Genomic DNA, 21,224 nt, shown 5'->3' with positions numbered 1-21,224 from the left:
TGCTTATAGGCCCTCCTTCCGAGTTGATTGCTCGCTAGCTGCTTTTAGCAGCAGTGCAAATGCTAGGTCGCCGCCCTCTGGGAGTGTATCTTAGCTTAGCAGAAGTGCGAACGAAAGGATCGCAGCATTGCTACAAAAAAAGATTGTGCGGTTTCAGAGTAGCTCGAGACTTACTCCTAGCTAGCGATCACTTCAGTCTGTTTAGTTCCTGTTTTGACGTCACAAACGCCCTGCGTTCGGCAGGCCACTCCCCCGTTTCCCCAGCCACTCCTGCGTTTTCATCCGACACACCTGCGTTTTTACACACACTCCCCAAAAATGGTCAGTTACCATCCAGAAACACCCACTTCCTGTCAATCACTGAACGAACAGCAGTGCGACTGAAAACCGTCGCTAGACCTTGTGTGAAACTGCATAGTCTTGTATGAAAGTACATCGCGCGTGCGCACTGCGCACCATACGCATGCGCACAAGTGCCGATTTTTGGCCTGATCGCTGCACTGCGAACAACGGCAGCTGGCGATCAACTCGGAATGACCCCCTAAGTCCAAATAATATCATGTGAGCATCCAGCAAATAATATCACCAGCAAAATAAGCTTAATGACCTCAATGCAAATGGTATCACATGGGCAATATCAAAGAGGGATTGAGTAGAGAATAGTCCAGCAGATCTTGTTCCTGCTATCTGCTTTCTCACCCTCTTGATCGCCTGGCAAATCATGTTAAATCAGCAGAGGGTGGATGAGATTATAGCCGGACCTCTGCTGGTATGTAGGAAAGTAAAGAGCCTTTCTGCTGTTTCTGTTAGAGCATAGCTGACACCCTTATATCAAATAACATTGCAGGGTGTCACGCCACAATTCAGAAATGAGAGAGGGCTGAAGGAGAAAAAAGTCCTACCTCCGTCTGGGTGTAATAGCTGGTGGAGTGTGCATTTTCATTCAAGCATGCTGGCCCTGTTTATCCAAATTGACAACAGCATTAACACATATTCAGTGGTCAGATAACTGATAGCTCATGAGTGATAAGTTTATAACAGCGCTTGCTTGGAGGCCAATTGTTTTCCTCCGCAGCAACACAATCATATCAAGGTTATAATCAAGCTGTATCTGCACTTAGTCAAGCTATATCAGCGCTTGAAATACCTATGTGAAGATTATTATAAGTATAATATTAACTGTATGAAATAGAATTCCTAGTAAAATATAGAAATCCAGTAAGATTATAAGAGTAATTTAGTATATTAACATAAACCAGCTAGAGACCAGGGGATCTAGCCATGGGTATTAGTAACACAAAGAAATGAAAATTGGCCAAGAATGCTCCATCAAGTGGCTGTACACCCGTGCAAGCAACTTAATTAAGGAGCGCGATTCAGCCATCTGCATAATCTAAAAAATGTAATAATTAATTGAAACTGATTTTCAATAAGTAGGGATACCAGTACAACAGTGCCATGCCTGAAAATATCACCGCCGAAAGGGTACAGTACACCTACACCCGTGGGGTGTGGTGCACTAATATCCTCATGGAAATTAATACTAACGGGCACCATTAAACAATAAAACAGTCAATCCGTCTGTGTTGAGAAATACATAAAACAATATAAATAAGTAACCCTGAAAAAGAACTGCTCTTAATTAGAAGTCAATGTAGCCAGATATACATCTGAAGTTAATTCTAATTTGCCATTTGGTACCCTATAGTAGATGCCACTATCATCCTGACAACACTGAAATAATGACAAAATCTACCAGTGTTAAGTCTTTATTATTCTGAGTGCTGCACCTTTGACGTATTATGTGTGTGTAATATACATATAGTCCTAGTGGGATCCTTAAGCCTGCCCTACAATATTCACAGTAAGTAGCCCCTCACTTTTACAGTGTTACACCACTCCCCTCCTATACCCTATGTGCCACGCACCACACATACACAGAATTAGCGCACACAGGGGAGGTTTCTGAGAACCTAGAACCCCCCCCCCTGCTGCAACTTCATTGCCATAGATGACCGATTTTTTTTTTTTTTGGGGGGGGGGCAGTGCCAGTGATGCTGCAAGCCATCTTCTCATATTCAAAGAGACAGCTGAGCTTGCAGCTAGCTGAACCTGTGGGCTAGGGGGAGCTGGAGCAGTAGTGCACAGCTCCTCCCAGGTACGGGTGACATGCTAATTTCTCCATGTCCCAAGTCCTGACTGTCCCGACAGCCACAAGTGAAGATGGCGCGCGTGCATCAGACTGCTGTACAGGGACAAATGCAGGATTTTTCCAGGGGGAAGGGGGGTTTAAAATTTTATATATACATATATATGTACATTCTGTATATATATATATATATATATATATATATATAAAATGTGTGTGTGTTTATATATATCTACAGTATGTATATCTACAGTATGTATTTATATATATATATATATGTACACACATACATACATACATACATACATATATATGTATGTATATCATTATATATACAGTATATATACACACTCATCTATATGTGACAATACATTACATACACATACAAACATATACTGTACACAAACATACATACACACCCGCGAGTCTCACCTAGCAGCAGTGTGTTCAGTGTTGTAGATCAAGAAGAAAGCAGGCATGATATTACTAAGTCCCACCCCCTCACGGAAAAATGCCACGATTAGTGGGTCTATCGGGAGGGGGTTGGCTAAAATGACACTATTCTATTGGAATCTTGTCATACTGAATCCGACCCCTTCCCATTGACCTGCAAACTGCAGCAATTTGCAGCAAGGGGGCGGGGCTTTGTAATATTGTGCCCATTCTCTCTTGTCTGTCAGGGGGGGTTTCTGGGTACTCAGAAACCCCTCCCTGCTTGCGCTACCGCACACCGTGACTAAACATCTACCGTTTCCATGTTTGTCTAAGCAGGAGTGAATTGGAGTGTATTCATACTTTATGGGGGTCATTCTGAGTTGATCGCTCGCTAGCTACTTTTAGCAGCCATGCAAATGCATAGTTGCTGCCCATTGAGGAGTGTATTTTCGCTTTGCAAGTATGCAAACGCGCGTGGAGCCGAGTGGGACGAAAAAGTTTTTTGCCGTTTCTGAGTAGCTCTGGACTTCCTCAGCCGCTGCGATCACTTCAGTCTTTCTGGTCCCGGAATTGACGTCAGACACCCGCCCTGCAAAAGCTTGGACACGCCTGCTTTTTCCAAACACTCCCTGAAAACGGTCAGTTGCCACCCACAAACGCCCTCATCCTGTCAATCTCCTTGTGATTGGCTGTGCAAATGGATTCTGCGTTAAATCCATTGCCCAGCAATGATCCGCTTTGTACCTGTATGACGCGCCTGTGCATTGCGGTGCATACTCATGCGCAGTAGTAACCTGTTCGCTGCGCTGTGAAAAACGGCAGTGAGCGATCAACTCGGAATGACCCCCTATATCTTGGAACATTACTGAGAGCCTGTCTCAGCTATGGAATTATACTGCTGTTACTTGCCAGGACTTGGATTTCCATTCTGAATACTGACATTCCAGATTAATCTGGTTGTGATATATTTATCACATCAATAAAACTGGCATTTTTTATGGTAAATACACTTTGTGATTTCTGTGTTATCTAATTTGTTGTGCAATCATGGTACCTTTAACCACTCTCATGACCATTGTATTGTATGTAAACACCATTCATTGTTTGATGAATTGTGAGGTTGCATTTTCCCATCTTATGTGCTGCAAATCAGTTGGGACAATGCGACATACAATGCAGTTTTTAAAATTATGTAACTATGTATTGGGTTATTGTACAGAGGGCTGTGTAATATGCCGACACAATGGCTGGGATGCAGTCAGGGGGGTTTTAAGACAGGAGGGGCCCCTCCTCTCCAGCAGCAAGTAAACTCTGGCATAATGCCAGAGTCTACTGAGCGTATGCAGGTCTCCGGGAACATGGAGCCCACACCTTGTTCCTGGGGACATCTCCAGTGCACATGTGTAAATGGCAGCTATTTTCCAAGTGATTTGTGCCTGCACTGCAGGGACTCTGCCGCCGGACTCTGGAGGGGAAAGTACACTATATGGGTGCAGTGTGTGCAGTCTGCCCCCCCCCCCCCAGAACAATGGGCCCATGTGCACCGCACACACTGCACCCATTATAGAAACGCCTATGGATGTAATGTAGTCTGAGTTCGGTGTCCGTGCAGGATGCTGGTCGAACTCAGACATTTTTTAAAGGAGCAATCATGCAAAAGGCTAATCCATGCCTAGTACATGATTGCCCCTTTAAAAAAACATCTCAGACTTCATTACATCCCGCCCTATATATTGTTTTATTTTATCAGTGCATTGTGACATTGCTGGGTCATCCAAATGTATACCAAGCTTTACAGATATAAGAACAAGGTCTTCTTGATTTATTGTCCAACAGAGTACATGTCTGCATACAACTTCACAAAGACATCACAAGCTCTCAAGGAAAATGGGTTTTACAGATGAAGTGTCAGCTATAGAGAAGTATTGCTGTACTGGAGGGACAGTAGATTAAACTATCACTAAGCAGTTATACTTCCTATACCCTGTTAATCCTCCTTACCATGTTATGTTTTTAATTTTTTCATGTACTGATCACAGTAATGTTTATCCCACATTGTTCCCTTTACTTTGATGCTTGAACAGAGAAGCACATTCTGTAGCACAAAGGACCTTGTTATTTATATGACAGCTGCTGTTTATAATTTAAGACACATTCAAAGGGAATATCATGCATGCCTAAAATTAACAGACGTATCAAATTAATGCACAATTAAAAATGAAGATACTACAGCCCAGAGCAAATTTCCACCACAACCACCAGTGTACATTATAATATAGTAGTTCTAGGGGTTATCACAGTACCCCCAGTATAAAGTATAGTAGCCATCACAGTAGTCCCAGTGTCCACAACTTGTACCACTGCACATCGATGATGAGCTGTGAATTAATTCTATCCATGATTATATCTAGTAATGGATTGTATCAATTTGTTATTACCTAGATTTGTTCCCCATTCTACAGTGGAATGGCATTTGCTGATGCTATAAAAATAAATGGTAATAAATAAATGTGTTTATATGCAAGTGATATCTACTGCAGTTTAGACATGAGCGGGTTCGGTTCTCAGAGAACCAAACCCTACTGAACTTTGCCTACCGAGTCCGACCCCGAGCCAGGCTCGGATTTTCCCGCCTGACTCGGAAACCCGAACGCGGCAAAACGTCATCATCCCGCTGTCGGATTCTCGCAGGATTTGGATTCCATATAAGGAGCCGCATGTACCCGCCATTTTCACTCCAGTCTCAGAGAGTGTATAGTGAGGACGTGTCCTCAGTGTTCAGTTTCTGTGTGTTGGGGCGGGAAAGTGGGGTGGCAAGTGTTGTGCTGCTCAGTCCAGTCCAGTGTAGTCACTCAGTGTATTGTGCTGCATCAGTCCAGGCAGTCACAGTGTTGGTGTTCTCTGCTGCCATATATCCAGTCTAGCTGTAAAGTGGTGCTGTGTTGTGCATACCAGTCCAGTGTAGTCAGTGTATTGTGCTGTATCAGTCCAGCCAGTCACAGTGTTGGTGTTCTCTGCTGCCATATATCCAGTGTAGCTGTATAAGTGGTGCTGTGTTGTGCAGACCAGTCCAGTGTAGTCAGTGTATTGTGCTGTATCAGTCCAGGCAGATATATCCAGTGTAGCTGTAAGGTGGTGCTGTGTTGTGCAGACCAGTACAGTGTAGTCAGTGTGTTGTGCTGTATCAGTCCAGCCATTCACAGTGTTGGTGATCTCTGCTGCCATATATCCAGTGTATCTGTATAAAGTGGTGCTGTGTTGTGCAGACCAGTGGTAGTGTCCTGTGTCATCAGTAATTCCAGTGACGATATACGCTGCTGCTATATATCTACTGCTGCAGTATAACAATTATAACAACCTGTTGGGCTGCATCAGACCAGTGGTAGTGTCCTGTGTCATCAGTAATTCCAGTGATGATATACGCTGCTGCTATATATCCACTGCTGCAGTATAACAATTATAATAACCTGTTGGGCTGCATCAGACCAGTGGTAGTGTCCTGTGTCATCAATAATTCCAGTGACGATATACGCTGCTGCTATATATCTACTGCTGCAGTATAACAATTATAACAACCTGTTGGGCTGCATCAGACCAGTGGTAGTGTCCTGTGTCATCAGTAATTCCAGTGATGATATACGCTGCTGCTATATATCCACTGCTGCAGTATAACAATTATAATAACCTGTTGGGCTGCATCAGACCAGTGGTAGTGTCCTGTGTCATCAATAATTCCAGTGACGATATACGCTGCTGCTATATATCTACTGCTGCAGTATAACAATTATAACAACCTGTTGGGCTGCATCAGACCAGTGGTAGTGTCCTGTGTCATCAGTAATTCCAGTGACGATATACGCTGCTGCTATATATCCACTGCTGCAGTATAACAATTATAACAAACTGTTGGGCTGCATCAGACCAGTGGTAGTGTCCTGTGTCATCAGTAATTCCAGTAATTCCTGTGATGCATATTGTCTCATATAACTCCAAAAAAATAATGGAGAACAAAAATTTTGAGGAGAAAATAGGGAAAAATCAAGAAAAACCACTTCCTCCTAGTGCTGAAGCTGCTGCCACTAGCCATGACATAGACGATGAAACGCCATCAACGTCGTCTGCCAAGGCCAATGCCCAATGTGATAGTAGAGGGCATGTAAAATCCAAAAAGCCAAAGTTCAGTAAAAAGACCCAAAAAAGAAATTTAAATGGTCTGAGGAGAAGCGTAAACTTGCCAATGTCACAACTGAGGGCCTGAGCTGACGGGAGGCAGCCTCAGTTGTAGGGGCTGAGATGTACCGGAACCTGGGAGGTTGTATCAGACCCCTGGACATGTAAGTAACATGAATAATAACTGCCCGAAGGCGTGACCACGACAACTTGGATAAAAGTCAATGATGTTTATTATGACAACTCCGCAACACAGCAGCAGTAAAAGAAAACATAAAAGTCAGCAAAGAATAAATACAGTTCCTGGGTACTACAGGGTGGCAGGAGCCACAGGGCACTGGTAGTGTGAGATAGTTCTTATAATCTTCTAGATGGAAAGTCCTTACCAGGCCCGACTGTAGCAATGGAGATAACCCAGGATTGTACCAGCTGGTGTTCCAGGAAAAGCTGGGTTGCTGAAGATAAAACAGCTGCTGTGGATACTGGCTGGAACCAGACTGTTGTTAACACGGAGTGGATACTGGCTGGAACCAGTTAAATAATAAATGAAGCTTGAGAGCGATGCAATATGAATAAAATGTAGAGTTTGAGAGCGGAGAAATAATAATACCGGTGGAGAGTGGTAAAGTGTAGAAAGGACACCGGCCCTTTAAGAGAAGCTGTACTCTGCTGGAAGCTGGGCTGGAAGCAGGTAATGTTGAAGCTGGAAACAGATGAATCCACAATGGATCAGAGAGTCAGGCTACACCGCAGGTGGAATGCTGGTGCGGGTCTCTATGGTGGAAGTCTTGAGACAGGAGCTGGAACCTGGAAGACAATCACAGAAGAGAGACAAACAGGAACTAGGTTTGACAACCAAAGCACTGACGCCTTCCTTGCTCAGGCACAGTGTATTTATACCTGCAGCAAGGAAGGGATTGGCTAGGCAATTATGCAGATTATCAATACTGAGAACAGATTGGTGGAAATGATCAGCTGACAGAATCCAAGATGGCTGCGCCCATGCAGACACTTGGAGGGAAGTTTGGTTTGTAATCCATGTGGTAATGAAAACAGTAATGGCGGCGCCGGCCACCGGAGACAGGAGGCGCCAAGCTGATAGGTGCACATCCAACCACGCGGACACAGCGGAGGCCGCGGCTGACGTAATCGCCACTCAGACACTCTGCATGCAGAAGCTCAGGGACGGCGGCGGAAGCCGCGGGAGACGCCATGCCAGGTGTAATATGGCGTTTACTGTGACAGCGTCTCAGAGTGACAGGAGAGGATACAGGAATGTAAATATCAGGATAACAGATGGGATCCGGTCCTGGAGCGCTGAGCCAGCCTTAGGAGACATCTGATGGGTAAGAAATGGCGTCCAGATACCCGGATCGTGACAGCACCCCCCCCTTTACGAGTGGCCCCAGGACACTTCTTTGGCTTTTGAGGAAACTTGGAATGGAATCTCCGGACCAAGGCAGGAGCATGGACATCAGAAGCATTGGTCCATGAACGTTCCTCAGGGCCATAACCCTTCCAGTCAATAAGATATTGTAGTTGACCGTAACGGTGACGTGAGTCCAGGATCTTGGCTACTTCATACTCAACGCCTCGTTGAGTTTGGACTTTCGGAGTTGGAGGAAGTGAGGAATGAAACCGATTCAAGATCAGCGGTTTCAACAGGGAAACATGGAATGTCCTGGGTATCTTTAAGAAGGGAGGCAACTGAAGTCTGTAAGCAACAGGATTGATGACTTGTTCAATCTTGAAAGGACCGATATAGCGAGGTGCAAACTTCATACTGGGAACTTTTAACCTCAAATTCTTCGTGGATAACCATACCCGGTCACCCACCTTGAGAGCAGGAACTGCTCGACGCTTCTTATCCGCAAACTTCTTGTACCTGAACGATGCCTTGAGCAGAGCTGATCGTACGCTCTTCCAGATATTGGCAAACTGATGCAAGGTGATATCCACTGCGGGAACAGAAGTTGCTGGAAGCGGTTGGAACTCAGGGACTTTAGGGTGGAATCCAAAGTTAGTGAAGAATGGTGTTGAAGCAGATGAAGAATGATACTGGTTGTTATGACAGAACTCGGCCCAGGGAAGTAATTGAACCCAGTCATCTTGAGAGGAGGACACATAGATGCGGAGGAAGGCCTCCAAGTCCTGATTCACCCTCTCGGTTTGACCATTGGTCTGAGGATGGTAAGCCGTAGAAAACTTTAGCTTGACTTGGAGGACTTGACATAAACTTCGCCAGAATTTAGCTGTGAATTGAACTCCTCGATCTGAAATAATTTCTTCAGGAAGACCGTGGAGTCGGAAGATCTCTTGTATGAACACTTGAGCCAACTTGGGAGCTGATGGAAGACCGGTGAGAGGAATGAAGTGTGCCATCTTGGTGAACCGGTCAACTACCACCCAGATGGTATTGAACTTGTTGCACATGGGTAAATCTGTAATAAAATCCATCGACAAATAGGTCCAAGGTCGACGGGGAACAGATAGTGGAACCAGTTGCCCCGCAGGCGACTGGCGGGATACCTTATGTTGAGCACACTTTGGGCAAGATGCAATAAACTCCAAGACGTCCTTTTTCAGAGTTGGCCACCAATAGGACCTAGAGATAAACTCCAGGGTTTTTTGGATACCTGTATGTCCGGCAAAACGGGAAGCATGGGCCCAATGCATGAGCTTCTTCCTTAGCATCGGTTTCACAAAACTTTTCCCTGATGGGGGCGTAGAGTCCATCCCTACCGTGGAGAATGCCAACGGATTTATAATAGGATGCTTGTCTGAAGACTCTGACTCATTTTCTTGCTCCCATGAGCGAGAAAGGGCATCGGCCTTGCGATTCTGAGAGCCCGGACAGAACTGGAGTTTTAAAGTCGAACCTGGAAAAGAAAAGTGCCCATCTGGCCTGACGAGGGTTAAGACATTGTGCGCCTTTCAGATATAAAAGATTCTTGTGGTCTGTAAGTATGGTGATTGAATGGGAAGCTCCCTCCAACAGATACCTCCACTCTTCTAGAGCGAGCTTGATGGCTAGCAACTCCTGGTCGCCAATGGCATAGTTGCGCTCAGCTGGGGAGAACTTCCGGGAGAAGAAACTGCAAGGGTGTAAATGGCCATCTTTAGCCCTCTGAGATAACACCGCTCCTACTCCAACGGAGGAGGCATCCACCTCTAAGATGAAAGGAGAGTCGATGTCAGGCTGTTTCAGAACAGGCGCAGAGATGAACCTTTGTTTTAAAAGATGAAATGCTTGCATGGCTTCTTCAGACCACTGGGACGGGTTAGCACCCTTCTTAGTGAAAGCAGTAATAGGCGCCACAATGGTGGAAAAGTCTCGTATAAACTTTCGGTAATAGTTGGCGAACCCTAAGAACCTCTGGACCCCTTTGAGGGTTAAGGGTACCGGACAATTTTGGATTGCTTGTAGTTTCTCAGGATCCATCTCTAGTCCGGAACCGGACACAATGTACCCTAGAAACGGAATGGACTTGACTTCAAAGACGCATTTCTCTAATTTGCAATAGAGATGATTGACACGGAGACGGGACAGAACCTCTTTAACCCAAAAACGATGTTCCTCTAAATCGTTGGCAAAAATGAGGATATCGTCTAGATAGACCACGACATGACGGTATAGAATGTCTCTGAAGATCTCATTGACAAAATGCTGGAAGACAGCTGGAGCATTGCTCAATCCGAAGGGCATGACGAGGTACTCATAATGTCCGTCACGGGTGTTAAAGGCGGTCTTCCACTCGTCACCCTCACGGATCCGGATGAGATTGTATGCACCTTTCAAGTCCAGCTTTGTAAAGATGGTAGCTCCGCTAACTCTGTCAAAGAGCTCAGTAATCAGGGGTAAAGGATAACGGTTCTTGATGGTAATGTCGTTCAAACCTCTGTAGTCGATGCACGGCCGCAGACCACCATCTTTCTTTTTTACAAAAAAGAAGCCTGCGCCGGCTGGAGAAGAAGGTCGAATGATCCCCTTTGCTAGGTTCTCTTTAATGTATTCCTCCAAAGAATGCGTCTCAGGCAGAGACAACGGGTAAGTTCGGCCTCGAGGTGGAACCTTCCCTGGAACGAGATCAATCGGGCAGTCCCATTCTCTATGAGGAGGAAGGATATCAGCAGAAGCTTTACTGAACACATCCGTGAAATCTTGATATGGAGGAGGTGGAACATCAGACGACTTGGGGGAGGAAGAACAGACAGGCAATACTTTAAACAAACATGTCTCAGCACAGGAGGAACCCCATGCCAGGATTTGCGTAGTCGTCCAATCAATTGTAGGATTGTGAAGACGGAGCCATGGAAGGCCCAGGACCACAGGATGTGTGGCTCTTGGAATCACTAAAAAAGAAATAAGTTCGGAATGAAGAACTCCCACTCTCAGACGAACTGGTAGAGTCCTTAAAGAAATAACTGCCTCAAAGATCTTGCTGCCATCCACGGCAGTTAAGGAGATGGACGCAGGAAGTCTCTCGGTGGGTAGGGACCACCGTTTAACATAGGCTTCGGTAATAAAGTTCCCAGCTGCTCCGGAATCAAGGAGGGCAATGACGTTCCGATAACGTTGAGCAACTTGAAGCGAGACTGGGAGATTACAATCTTGAGGAGATGGAGAGGAGATCATTACTCCTAGCCGGCCCTCTCCTTGGCGAGCTAGGGTCTGGAGTCCTGGACGTTTGGGACAGGCATTAATGGTGTGAGACGGAGCTGCACAATAAAGACAGAGAGACGTCTTCGGCGCTCAGCAGGAGTTAAACGGGAACGGCCAATTTGCATGGGCTCATCTTTAGTTGGTGACAGTTGGCGAGGAGGAGGAGCAGAAGATTTTGGAGCAGATGATCTTCCACGCTCAATTGCTCTCTCTCTGAAACGTAAATCAACTTTCGTGCAAAGTGAGATTAGCTCATCTAACTTAGAGGGTAAGTCTCTGGTAGCTAACTCATCTTTAATACGCTCAGATAAGCCATGCCAGAATGCAGCATACAGGGCCTCGTCGTTCCATGCCAGTTCGGATGCCAGGATCTGGAACTGTATCAGATATTGTCCTACAGTACGTGACCCCTGGCGTAAACGGAGAATCTCGGATGAAGCTGAGGTTACCCGGCCTGGCTCGTCGAAGATGCGCCTGAATGTTGACACGAAGGCAGTGTAGGAAGATAGCAGGGTGTCGGACCTCTCCCATAACGGTGATGCCCAATCAAGGGCTGAGCCACTGAGAAGAGAAATAATGTAGGCAATTTTTGTACGGTCACTGGGAAAATTGCCAGGTTGTAGCTCAAACTGAATCTCACACTGGTTGAGAAATCCCCTGCAGAATCTTGGAGATCCGTCAAATTTTGCTGGCGTTGGAAGATGAAGACGTGGAGCAGAAATGGGTAAGGTGGGTGGGGTTATAGCTGGAGTCACTGTGGTTGACGCACCAGACGCGCCTGATCCACAGAGAGTTGTCTGAATCCCATCCAGCCGAGTAGAGAAATCCTGGAGACAGCGGATGATGTGGCCCTGTGCAGCCTCCTGATGTTCTAGTCGGGCTGCCAGTTCTTGCATCGGCCTGGCCGCTTGATCCTGGTCTCCGGCTGGATTCATTAGGTCAGTGCTTACTGTCACAACTGAGGGCCTGAGCTGACGGGAGGCAGCCTCAGTTGTAGGGGCTGAGATGTACCGGAACCTGGGAGGTTGTATCAGACCCCTGGACATGTAAGTAACATGAATAATAACTGCCCGAAGGCGTGACCACGACAACTTGGATAAAAGTCAATGATGTTTATTATGACAACTCCGCAACACAGCAGCAGTAAAAGAAAACATAAAAGTCAGCAAAGAATAAATACAGTTCCTGGGTACTACAGGGTGGCAGGAGCCACAGGGCACTGGTAGTGTGAGATAGTTCTTATAATCTTCTAGATGGAAAGTCCTTACCAGGCCCGACTGTAGCAATGGAGATAACCCAGGATTGTACCAGCTGGTGTTCCAGGAAAAGCTGGGTTGCTGAAGATAAAACAGCTGCTGTGGATACTGGCTGGAACCAGACTGTTGTTAACACGGAGTGGATACTGGCTGGAACCAGTTAAATAATAAATGAAGCTTGAGAGCGATGCAATATGAATAAAATGTAGAGTTTGAGAGCGGAGAAATAATAATACCGGTGGAGAGTGGTAAAGTGTAGAAAGGACACCGGCCCTTTAAGAGAAGCTGTACTCTGCTGGAAGCTGGGCTGGAAGCAGGTAATGTTGAAGCTGGAAACAGATGAATCCACAATGGATCAGAGAGTCAGGCTACACCGCAGGTGGAATGCTGGTGCGGGTCTCTATGGTGGAAGTCTTGAGACAGGAGCTGGAACCTGGAAGACAATCACAGAAGAGAGACAAACAGGAACTAGGTTTGACAACCAAAGCACTGACGCCTTCCTTGCTCAGGCACAGTGTATTTATACCTGCAGCAAGGAAGGGATTGGCTAGGCAATTATGCAGATTATCAATACTGAGAACAGATTGGTGGAAATGATCAGCTGACAGAATCCAAGATGGCTGCGCCCATGCAGACACTTGGAGGGAAGTTTGGTTTGTAATCCATGTGGTAATGAAAACAGTAATGGCGGCGCCGGCCACCGGAGACAGGAGGCGCCAAGCTGATAGGTGCACATCCAACCACGCGGACACAGCGGAGGCCGCGGCTGACGTAATCGCCACTCAGACACTCTGCATGCAGAAGCTCAGGGACGGCGGCGGAGGCCGCGGGAGACGCCATGCCAGGTGTAATATGGCGTTTACTGTGACAGCGTCTCAGAGTGACAGGAGAGGATACAGGAATGTAAATATCAGGATAACAGATGGGATCCGGTCCTGGAGCGCTGAGCCAGCCTTAGGAGACATCTGATGGGTAAGAAATGGCGTCCAGATACCCGGATCGTGACAGCCAATATGCCATTTACGACACGGAGTGGCAAGGAACGGCTGAGGCCCTGGCCTATGTTCATGACTAGTGGTTCAGCTTCACATGATGATGGAAGCCCTCATAACTGAGGCCTTGACACTTATGTTGGCGTTAGACATGCGCCCGGTATCCGCCATTAGTGCAGTGGGATTTAGACAATTGATGGAGGTATTGTGTCCCCGGTACCAAATCCCATCTAGATTCCACTTCACTAGGCAGGCGATAGCGAGATTTTGCCATTTAATTCCAGCGATTTGGATGTATAATTACAGTGATTTTGCCAATTAATTTCAGTGATTTATAATTATTAATTACAGTGATCTTGCCAATTAGTTCCAGTGATTTATAATTATTAATTAGTGATCTTGCCATTTAATTCCAGTGATTTTGCCAATTAATTTCAGTGATTTATAATTATTAACTACAGTGATCTTGCCAATTAGTTCCAGTGATTTTGATGTATAATTCTAGTGATTTGGATGTATAATTCCAGTGGGAATTGTTTGTGTCATTTGGCTTAATCATACAGCTACCTCATTGCACCTCTTCAACATCTTTGCATGAGGTGCTGTTTGGTGCCTAGTTCTTGAAAAGTGCCATCCTGTGTGACACTGCCGTATGAGTCCAAGGGTACTGTTGTATTAGTCCTGGGGTACTGCCGTATAAGTCCACCAATTCAGAATTCTTTTAAAAGTGACTGGTGCGTGCTGGAGATGCTGTCAGTGGATCGAACAATTGCGGCCCACTCTCGACATTCAGCCACTGCGTGACACTACTAGATGGGCCAGGTGGTTGTGTCTCTTAGCTTAGTCATACAGCAACCTCGGTGCACCTTTTTTTCTTCTTTGTATCATGTGCTGTTAGGGGCCTTTTTTTATATCTGACCTCCTGTCTGCAACTGCAGTGCCATGCCTAGATGGGCCAGGTGTTTGTGTCGCTTAGCTTAGTCATACAACTACCTCATTGCAATTCTTTTTCTTCTTTGCATGATGTGCTGTTTGGGGCCTTTTTTTATATCTGCCCTCCTGTCTGCCACTGCAGTGCCACGCCTAGATGGGCCTGATTGTTTGTGTCGCTTGGCTTAGTCATACAACTACCTCATTGCAATTCTTTTTCTTCTTTGCATTATGTGCTGTTTGGGGACTAGTTTTTGAATAGTGCCATCCTGTCTGTAACTGCAGTGCCACTCCTAGATGGGCCACGTGTTTGTGCTGCACACTTGTGTCGCTTAGCTTAGTCATACAGCCACCTCGGTGCAACTTTTAGGCCTAAAAACAATATTGTGAGGTGTGAGGTGTTCAGAATAGACTGGAAATGAGTGGAAATGATTGTTATTGAGGTTAATAATACTGTAGGAACAAAATTACCCCCAAATTCTGTGATTTTAGCTGTTTTTATGGGGGGGGTTTCAAAAATCATCCAGATCCAAAACCAAAACCAAAACACGAAAGGGTGGTTTTGGCAAAACCAAGCCAAAACCAAAACACGAAAATGGAATTAGAACCAAAACCAAAACACAAAACACGAAAAGTACCTGCCTCTACTGCAGTTACAATGTAGGTCTATACCTGTAAACCTTAGTTTAGTTGTATTTTTATACCCTCCTGCACGTATAGACCGGTGCCAATTAATATTTTCTATTACAGTACCTTTGAACCCACAAATTGATACCAATGGATCCGATTCAGATGAGGTTGTTATTGTGATTGCTGTTCCTATCTTTTGTCAAACACAGTTGTGATTATATGCTAATATTGGCAGAAGCTAACCTGAGCATAGTGGTGCCCACTGCTATCGCATCATTTCCATCCAAAGGCATATAATTGTCGATACATCAGTACCTTCAGGGGTGGATTAAGGGGAGAGGGCACTCCTAGGCACAACAGTAATGCACCCCTCCCTTGCCTAATTGGATTATTTTCATTCATTGGTTATAAGCTCTCATTTAATTATAGCTAATCTAATCGAATACTAAAAGTCACTATGATATTTTATTTTTAATTACTGTATGTATACATATTTACTAAGTAGGACAGTACATGCATTTCCAACCTATTTACACTCCATTCAAGATGGCATATGGTACAATACAGTGGAGATATTTATCAGTTACTGGTACATTTCGGAATGACAGTACCAACACAAGCATCCAAATGCTGCCCCCAAACAAGTGAAATTCACCACTGGGTACCATTGTTGCAAATTGGGCCATGTTGCAGAGTTTGAGTGCCTCTAAAGCCGGGCAGGCTAAGCTGCTCTTAAGGGACGCAGAGGGCTCTTCAGTATACAAGTAAGATCACAACTGCTAATTTATGCACGCTCAGAAAATGGTGTTTGAACAGCCATGACATGCCTGTGTTTACCCAACCACTCCCCGTTACCACCCTGAAAGGCTGTCTACCTGTCACTCACTTTGCGACTAATTCCCTTATTGCAACCGCCATCGCAATGAACTCACTGCACATGCACACTGCAGCTCAGATGCATACGCAGTAAGAAAAAATTTTATCAAGTTGCGTACAATGGGGGTAATTCCAAGTTGATCACAGCAGGAATTTTGTTAGCAGTTGGGCAAAACCATGTGCACTGCAGGGGAGGCAGATATAACATGTGCAGAAAGAGTTAGATTTGGGTGGGTTATTTTGTTTCTGTGCAGGGTAAATACTGGCTGCTTTATTTTAACACTGCAAATTAGATTGCAGATTGAACACACCACACCCAAATCTAACTCTCTCTGCACATGTTAAATCTGCCTTCCCTGCAGTGCACATGGGGGGTGATTCCGAGTTGTTCGCTCGCTAGCTGCTTTTAGCAGCATTGCACATGCTAAGCCGCTGCCCTCTGGGAGTGTATCTTAGCTTAGCAGAAGTGCGAACGAAAGATTAGCAGAATTGCAAATAGAAATTTCTTAGCAGTTTCTGAGTAGCTCCAGACTTACTCAGCCATTGCGACCAGCTCAGTCCTTTTCGTTCCTGGTTTGACGTCACAAACACACCCAGCATTTGCCCAAGCACTCTCCCGTTTCTCCAGCCACTCCTGCGTTTTGCAACTCGAACGCCTAAGTTTTTCCGCACACTCCCATAAAACGGCCAGTTTCCGCCCAGAAACACCCACTTCCTGTCAATCACACTCCGATCAGCACAGCGATGAAAAAGCTTTGTTATGCCGTGAGTAAAATACCTAACTTTTGTGTAAAATAACTAAGCGCATGCGCTCTGCGAACCTTGCGCATGGGCAGTAAGCGACTAATTGCAGTATAGCAAAATCGGCAACGAGCGAACAACTCGGAATGACCCCCATGGTTTTGCAACAAAATTCCTGCTGCGACAAGTGTAAGGTAATGCACTGTGGTAACAAGAACAAAAATTACACCTACCTACTAAATTGGGTAAAATTAGGGGATTCTGTACTGGAAAAGGACTTAGGTGTCCTCATAGATAGCAAGCTAAGCAGTAGTACATAAAGTAGGACTGGTGCAAAGAAGGCTAATAAGATATTAGCATGCATAAAACGGGGTATTGATGCTAGGGACAAGAGTATTATACTCCCGTTATATAAATTATACTCCCGTTATATAAATCACTAGTGAGGCCACACCTTGAATACTGTATACAATTCTGGGCACCGTACTACAAAAAGGATATCCTGGAGCTAGAAAAGGTACAGAGGAGGGCGACCAAACTAATTAAGGGCATGGAGACGATGGAATACAAGGAAAGGCTTGAAAGACTAGGCATGTTTACATTGGAAAAGCGGAGACTAAGAGGGGATATGATCAACATCTACAAATATATAAGGGGACAATAAACAGAGCTTGTGCGGGACCTGTTTTTGTTAGATCAACACAGAGGACTCGTGGACACTCGCTCAGGTTAGAGGAGATTCCGCACAATACAGCGTAAAGGCTTTTTCACAGTAAGGACAATACGTGTTTGGAATTCCCTGCCTGAGGGAGTTGTAATGGCGGAATCTGTCAACACCTTTAAGAATGGGTTAGATAAATTCCTAATGGATAAGGATATCCAGGTGTATGGTGCATAGTCATGCATTATAGTTACTATAAATAGGGATAAAATGCAACGGCTGACAGCAGCATCAGTCAGAAATTTTAGTCAAATCATCATGCATAGGAGACCACAAATAGGTTGGACTCGATGGACAATTGTCTTTTTTCAACTTCAGATACTATGTAACTTGGAATTACCCCCAATAGCCGATTTGCCACCGCATCTGAATTAGGCCCAATCTTAGCTAACTTCTAATGTCAAGCACAGAACTGCATGAGGCACAAACTTTCAGGAGTTAGTCTGACTGTTATCAGTGTGATACTGTTGCCAACAGAATACTACATACAGTACATTCAAAAAATACACAAACAGTGACACTTTAGAAGATTTCCTTAGCACCTTTATGCTGCAATTTGTAGGACTACTCTACAAGGGTGTAGTACGGCTGACCGGCGGTCTCCTGACCGGCGGTCTCCTGACCGCCGGTCAGCTTACCTACGCCGGGATCCCGGCAGCATACCGACGCCGGGATCCCGGCGGGGAGGGGCGAGTGCAGCAAGCCCCTTGCGGGCTCGGTGGCGACCTGCAGTCGCCACGGGTTCTATTCCCACTCTATGGGTGTCGTGGACACCCACGAGTGGAAATAGTCCCTGTTGGTCGGCATGCCGACCATCGGGACAGTGACCCGTCGGGCTGGTGGAGGAGGTCATGTGACTGTCGGTCAGCTGACCGGCGGTCACATGAATACCACCCTCTACAACATTCACCTATGGGTACAAACAGCGAGGTGGGTTTATTCAGGTTTGTTAGCAAACCGAAAAAGCACACTAATGGGCAAAACCAGGTTGCACTGCAGGTAGGACAGATGTAACATTTGCAGACATATTTAGATTTGGGTGAGTTATATTGTTTCTGTGCAGGGTAAATACTGGCTTCTTTTTAGATTTAGATTTCAGTTTGGACTTAGATTTCAGTTTGAATACACCCCACCCAAATCTAACTGTGCACATGTTATATCTGCAACACCTGCATTGCACATGGAGGGTCATTACGAGTTGATCGCTCGCTAGCCAGTTTTAGCATCCATGCAAATCCTATGCCGCGGCCCACTGGGGAGTGTATTTTAGCTTAGCAGAAGTACGAACACATGTGCAGCCGAGCCCTGCAAAAACAGTTTGTGCAGTTTCAGAGTAGCTCTGAACCTACTCAGCGCTTGCAATCACTTCAGCCTATTCGTGTCCGGATTTGACGTCATACACCCGCCCAGCTAACGCTCAGCCATGCCTGTGTTTTTTCAGACATGGCTGCGTTTTTGCAAACACTCCCTGAAAACGGTCAGTTGACACCCAGAAACGCCCCCTTCCTGTCAATCTTCTTGCGGCCATCAGTGCTACTGAAAACTTCGCTAGAACCTGTGCAAAACAACAACGGGCTTTGTACCCGTACGATGCGCGTGCGCATTGCAGTGCATACGCATGTATAGAAAAGCCGTTTTTTTAGCCTGATCGCTGCGCTGCGAACAACGGCAGCTAGCGATCAACTCGGAATGACCCCCATGGTTTGCCCAATAGAGTGCTTTTGGTTTGCTAACAATCCTGAATAAGATGTTAGGGACTCATGTGATGAAGTCACCTGGTCATGGTGCATGGTCCCACATATTTGCGCAAATGTGTGCTAAGAACTTCACTTATACTCCATGCTAATTGTGAGGGTTTATTTACATTATTTATACTATCAGTGTTCTTAGTGCTAGTAGTGTGCTTCAACTTTTCTCTTCCCCAAAACTGAATAAGGCCCTGAGTCAATAGCGATAATTACTAAACAAGTGAGCACTTGCTGTTAAAATATATGCATAGATAATGACTGTATAATGCTGATATGATTCTGCAATAACAAACCTTTGTTACCAATTGTCCAACTCCATTGCTGTAACAGCAACTGTAATCTCATTTGTGGGAAAACTAGATATTACAATATTTGGCAATTACATGCTTTACTGTAAAATACTGGATTTTCAGAATACACGCTACTGAATGCAGCTTACAAATTTGCAACTATACACAAATGAAGATTGTACTAATTCCAGTTGTGCAATAATACCCAACTGAATACAAAAAATATATATTCACAAGTCCCATACCTCACAGGGGTATAACAGTAATTTGTGTTTGAGAAACTACATCGGTTGCTTCCTTTCACACTTTGAGAATATATGCAATAGTGTGATCATTTATTTTATATATAGAAGGTCAATAATGGTCAGACACAGCCAGGGCAACCATCAGGGGGGGACTGTGGGCACTGGTGTCCAGGGCCCTTACAGAGAGAGGGGCCCACGCCTGGCTCCTACCAACAATACCTGTAGAACTGCCCCAGTGTGTGAATCAACAGCAGACTGATGTGCAAGGAGGACTTCTTAAAACAAGCCTTATCTGCCCATCAGATCTCTGTAAACCATTCCTGTAGGTACGCAACACTCCACTCACAATGTATGACATCACATAGGGGTGGAGCAGTGCGGCAGAATCTTTGTTTTTAGGAGGGAGGGTCCCTGTCTATTTTGTCAGTCCTGGGCCCCACAATGTCTGGTGGCAGCCCTGGACACAGCACTGTACCACTAAAATAAATTCTGATCATTTTTTCCCCTCATTTTATTTATTTGAAGAAATAATTTATTGTACAGAAGAGAGTGAAGGAGGGGCCAGAAGTCAACACATTCAAGAGAATAGCTATAGTAGGTACAGGGGATGTGGATGCACCTCCAGGGCCAGGCCTTCCATTTGCAACCAGTTGCGCTGCCAGTAGGTGGGTGCTCACCTCTTGAGTCTAGTGAGCAGCTTTTACTTTTTTAGCAGTGTGATGCTGCAAAGAAACACATCTGCTGTCCTGCCGAATCTGTCTCTCCTCATTGATGCTGGAAGGAGGCATGCCTGTGCTAAGCACTGGGACACCCTCAGACCATGGCCACACCTCCTCCCAGCATCAATGAGGACAGATGAAGATGACCAGGACACTAGATGTTGCAGTAGTACACTGCTAAGAAATTAGAACTTTGCTTTACCCCTGAATATATTAATGGGGAATATGTACTAAGCTTTGGGGAGTGATTAAGTGTAGAGAGATAAAATACCAACAAATCAACTTCTGTCATTTTTCAACACAGGATTGAATACACTAAAGGAAAAATGTGGTTAAAACCCTGTTTTGGGGAATTTACCGCATTTTCATATGCACTAACTTTGGGCCTCCAGGTTTCCGATGCAGAGGAGATACCCTATAGAAACCTACAGGCTTCTTTCCGCAATCTGAAAGAAATGGTTATACCAAGGTATACTCAGGCACTTGGAGCATGAGATGCTTTACTTAGCAGCTGTCTCTAAAAATCGGGGAAGTCACTCCCACGATACACAAGAAATACAACAAAAACAAGAAGGAGGCTGCGCTTTGATGCACCGATAGAATGAACAATGTACCAGAGCAATTTAGGTACTCTAATTATACAATTTATTATTGCAAGG

This window comes from Pseudophryne corroboree, chromosome 4, assembly GCF_028390025.1.
Source record: "Pseudophryne corroboree isolate aPseCor3 chromosome 4, aPseCor3.hap2, whole genome shotgun sequence".
Classification (NCBI taxonomy): Eukaryota; Metazoa; Chordata; class Amphibia; order Anura; family Myobatrachidae; genus Pseudophryne; species Pseudophryne corroboree.
Note: the sequence above shows the minus strand (reverse complement) of the source record.